Here is a 5310-nt window from a genome sequence, read left to right as displayed (position 1 = left end):
GTATCTTGGCACTCAGTGGCACTAGAGAAGTTGCAGAGCCCTTGACAAATATAAATTCACTCACCTATATATGGGTAGGTGGATATTTTTTTCTGGAAGTACCAGTAGAAGCTGTCTCACTGAGGAGTCCAATAAGACTGGAACATGTCCAGGGTTGTCACTACTGCTTTGACCAGAATTAATAAAGTTCATTTTTTTTCTTCATTGTACCTGTAATTTTAATTAACACATATTGGTTCATTACATTAACTACGATAACAGTGACTTTGTACCACTTTACCATTTAACTCAGTAACAGAGTTGACACCAACACAGACATCGATAATGTTTCAATGTAGAGAGAAGTTTGCTTGCCAAATGTGTCCTGTTCTTAAGCAAATTACTCTCTGAAATTCATGTCTTGCCAAATAACATTAACAAGAGGTAAAAAAAAAAAACAGTGTATTCAGATATCAAAAGTTTATTTTTACAGAATCATTGGCTCGTAACCAGCACACATACACAATATTTTATTTTATTTATTTATATATATATATATATATATGTGTGTGTGTGTGTGTGTGTGTGTGTATGTATGTATCGTTTCGTTTCATTTCATTACATTTCATTTCTTCCATGCCAGCTGCTCTAGATTATTTTCATAAAACATTGTAAACTGAATTCAGCATCTTCTAGTTTCATTTAAATGAAGTGCGCTGAACCACACCAAAACAAAACCCAACTATGTGTGTAATTACATATAGGGAGGTACATCATTATATTATCATCTAATATTATATATCTGTATGAGTGAGTATTATATACATGGGAGGGAGATATAGTCATAATAGTAGTCTAACTAGAAACAAGTTAATTATCTGTTCCATGAAATAATACGACCAATATAAAGCTAAAGTATAATTTTTATATTCATTATTGATATTCTGTTGACACTGCTGAATTCCTTAATGGCCATGTCAAATAGTTCCAAGACTAACAGCAAATGTAGGACTTAGAACAATTACAATTGACGTTGTATTCATTAATAAATGCCTTGTCATTTGGGTCTTGTTCTTGCTGACATGGATGGGGGGGTAGAGATTTCACAAATATAAAACGTTGCGATGTATCTTCGGAGTAATTTTCTTTTCACAGCTGAAGTGAGACAGACAGACAGACAGACAGACAGACAGACAGACAGACAGACAGACAGAAGAGCAGCTGTTGTAAATTGATCCCCGTAAGACAAAGCAGTCTGCAGCCAGACTCTTCGTGATTTTGGTCTGTCAAGAAAAAAGAAAATATGATGTGTGACAATGCCAAGAGATTGCTTATTTCATTCCATGATTCTTTACTGAATGGCAAGAAATTATATTAAGAACGTTAACAAAGAACACACACACAATAAACATTTCCCTCATCCCTACAAAAGCTCAACTTTAAAGAGAACAAGGCTGTGGTTAACTAAAGTATTTATTTCAATAAACAGGACTAGTAATAATGGCAGAAAGGGTGTAGTTTTAGGGGGTGGAGTTACTTGAAACCATCAACCCCATTATTTGACAGATACTTCCTTTTGTCAATCCCAGAGAAATGAAAAAGTAAAGCTGATCTCAGTGGAATTGCAATGAAGAATGGACGGAGCTGGAAAAAACCCAAGCTTTTCTTTTTTTTTTTGGTGCAGTGGTGAGGTTTAATGCTCCAACGACTCTGTCAACCCACCGAATTTAATAGTAATAATTGCTTCTAACACTGATACAAAGCCGGAAGTTTTGAGGGGAAAGGATATTCGTTTAGATCAAACCTTGGTTAGTATTTTATTTCAGTGACCCTGGAAGAATAAAAAAGACAAGTTCACCTTGACAGGAACTGAACTCAGGGTGGAGGGTACTGTTACTAAACGTTGTCCAATACTAATGATTCTACCAATCTACCTTCCTTTGACCACTCAAATATATACAAAATGCTTTCTATAAACATACAGGTGTGTACATACACAACAAAGAGGGGGGGACCCATCAAACAAAACATTTAAAAATTATATACACAATATAATAGAAAGACAACCAGAAAAGTTGTGGGCATTTTCAGTGAGGAAGGGTGAGAGAGCAGCTGAAGACCCTCAATCATCACCTGCTGCTGCTGCTGCTGCCCCAGATTCGTGCCCTCTCTGCCCTCTCCAGTATTATGAAAGAATGACAGAAAAGAAGTACAAGAACTGGTCTGTAACTGACAAAGCAACTCGAAGAGCTGGAAATAGCGATAAGCAAAATGTAGGGGTTGGAAGCAGAGACAATTCCTATAAAAGGGGCTTTGGGAGGGACATAAATATCTGTACACAAATTGGTGCAGGCATGGCTTAGTCAGATGGCTTCAGGTTCAATCCCACTGCATGGTAGCTAGAACAAGTTTCTTCTACTATAGCCCCAGGTCAACCAATGCTTTGTGAGTGAATCTGGTAAATGGAAACTGTATAGAAGCCCATCGTATACATGCGTGTACATCTTTTTGCTTTGACTTTGCAGAACAGATGTAAGTGAGCACCACTGTCGTACAAGCGGTGGCCTTCATTTCCAATCTACCTTGAAAAACATGTCTAGCCAAGGGGTGGGGAAATATTACCTTCCTTGGAAACAGGTGAGGGTTGGCAACAGAGAGAGCCTCCAGCCATAAAATAATCCACCTTAATAAATTCTGACCCATGCAAGTATGGAAAAATGAACGGTAAAAGGATGATGATGAAATACATAACAAAATCCCAAGACTTAGACAACATACAGGAAACATCATTACTAAGTATCACATTGATAGACTAGTGTGAATAGAAAATACAGGAGTCCAAGGCCCACAAAGCTGTGTTCAGTAACAAATTGAAAATTAAGTGTACTCAGTAATATTGTTTCTATTTAAGGAATAAGATCAGTAATTTTGAGGGAAGAATGTCTTTTTAGTCAATCAACTCCAGTACGTAACTGGTATTTTAGTTTATCAATCCTGAAAAGATGAAAAACAAAGATAACCTTTGCAAGATTTAAACTCGGAATGTAAAGAGACAAAAGAAATACAGTGAGGCATTTCGTCTGATGCTCTACCAATAGGAACAAGACAAAGGAAATTCTTCAAAGTGGTATACAATCAGGCAACCCAAAAATATGACTGGTACATATTCTTTTGGCTACAGAAGGATATGACAAGGTGGTTAAATGTCCCCTTCACAACTTTAGTTTTTGCTTTGAACACTTTGCACAGTATTTTGGGTAAGATGCTTTTTAGCCTAACCTTAGGACAATGTAAATTTTGTCAGTGAAATTTGAACCAGTCTGGTCGGAGGTCAAAGAGAAGAACCATTCCTATTCTTGCTGGACTTAATCCATTGGCCAGTTTAAAAGCCGGCACCAACACCACCACCTCATCGGTGGGTGTCTGTAACAGAGCTCAGTCTGAAGATAACTTGCTGCCTTCTGCATTTAGATAAAGTCACATACATACACAGCATAACTGTGGAAGCATCAAGAAATATCTAAGTTTTATTAACGATGTAATAATATATTAGGTTAACGACTGCTTGGAGGGAAAAGAAGCAGGAAGTTGGCTGCGGAACATAAACCAAATATCTTCTGCATCTGCAGGCAGCTTTTTTGCCTTTTGCCTCCCAAGGGATCAACGCTATCATATACAGCAGAATTTGCCTCATTAACACACACACACACACACACACACATATATACATACAGATGTATGTGTGTATGTGTGTGTGTGTGTGTGTGTATACACATAAATGAAGAGCAATTCTACATTGGAGTAAAATGTAGGCTGTAAATGCAGAGAACGTGCAAAAACTAGAAATAAATTAAGGGTGCATGCTCTGCTGGATGTGCAACACCAATGTGCACAGTGACAAAGAGAGAAAAACCGGGTGTAGGAGGCATCAAAAGTAGTGTGATGTGATGTGTATAGATGAAGAGAGTTGCAGAAAGAAGAACTGGTCACTAAATGTTGATGGAACCTGTAGGAGTGAGTTTCAGGAAGAAGCTATCAGACAAAGGAGTGAAAACCAATGTCAGGAGGTTATTGAACCTCACCAAAAGAGATGACAAAAGACTGAGAGGATTCGTCAAAACCCCATGCTTGACAAAAATCTCATCTACCTTCCCAGCAACTCTCCAACATCAATCCCCTCTTCACTATTCTCTGCAACTATTTCCTCCTCAGCTGCTGTAATTATACGACAGCAGAGTTGCACCTATTCCACTCTTCTGCGCTACCAATATTCCCCCTTCTTGCGACCACTTCTTTTCTCACCCACTTTGCACTCACATCATCATCATCATCTATTGAACACCCCTTTTCCTTGAACACTCCCATGTCCACTATCAAAATCCTTTTTTATTGTAACCCACTACATCCACCCTGTGTGCCTCTAATCTCTGGGGTTTTTTGGTTTTTCTTTTATTCAGTCTTACTCCTGTCCCCACCACACTTCACATCGTCTTCCTATTCCACTGTTGTTCTCCAGTTCATCTTCTTTTCCTTAACCTCCTGCTATTTTCCTTCACTTACCCCCACAAACTGAGATGCATCATTGTCTACACCTCCACCCATGTTCCCCATTCACTTCTATTCTCATCTCTAATCATTTGTCAATCTCCTTTCACAATCTCAGGAACCTACAAATCTAGCCATCTTCATTTCTCTACTTTTTCTTATAGCCACCACCACCACCACCCCACAATACCTTATCACCCCCATTTTGTCTCCCTTTCCTGCTGGGATAGTCCTGTACCTCTTCTACGGCCGAAACACTTATTCCTGTCCATCTATCATAGGTTAACCTCTCAATGCCTGGCATAAAGCCACTGCTCTCGACATTGCACCTCCACTCAGTCCCCTGCTTCATAAGATCCTATCAAACCATCTAACCTACAGTCGCTTGGAAAACAGATGGATTATGATGATTATGGAAACACGGACACACACACACAAACATACCAGTGTGTTTACTGGCATGTCATCTCCTTTGAGTCAAAATGTAACTTAGCAATTTGAGAAACAGGATCAATAGATAAGTTCCAAACTGAAGTACTGAGGTCAATGTGATTATGTAAAACTCTTGAAAATGGCACTATGCTCCAGCATAGCCGCAACCCAATAACTGAAACCCATAAAAAAAATTAAAAAAGCAAACACAAGAATAAATTGAAGTCCAACTATAAACAATAACTCTACCAACATGCTCATATCAACACTGTTGTTGTTGTTGTTGTTGTTTTATTGCTATCATCATCATCACTATTATTATTATTATTATTATTATTATTATTATTGCTGTTG

At 38.2% G+C, this 5310-nt stretch overlaps 1 protein-coding gene across 1 annotated transcript in view; it reads right to left on the bottom strand.

The window, feature by feature from the left end:
- Positions 1-72: 72 nt before the first annotated feature.
- LOC106881851 (protein ECT2) overlaps positions 73-5310 on the bottom strand; it is a 129719-nt gene continuing 124481 nt past the window's right edge. The window contains exon 26 of the mRNA XM_014932366.2: positions 73-210. The gene's annotated coding sequence lies outside the window, so the exon portion shown is untranslated. The remainder of the gene's footprint in view (positions 211-5310) is intronic.

Source organism: Octopus bimaculoides, chromosome 4 (assembly GCF_001194135.2).
Source record: "Octopus bimaculoides isolate UCB-OBI-ISO-001 chromosome 4, ASM119413v2, whole genome shotgun sequence".
Taxonomy (NCBI): domain Eukaryota; kingdom Metazoa; phylum Mollusca; class Cephalopoda; order Octopoda; family Octopodidae; genus Octopus; species Octopus bimaculoides.
The sequence above is the reverse complement of the archived record's forward strand: the minus strand, read 5'-3'. Positions and strand labels throughout refer to the sequence as shown.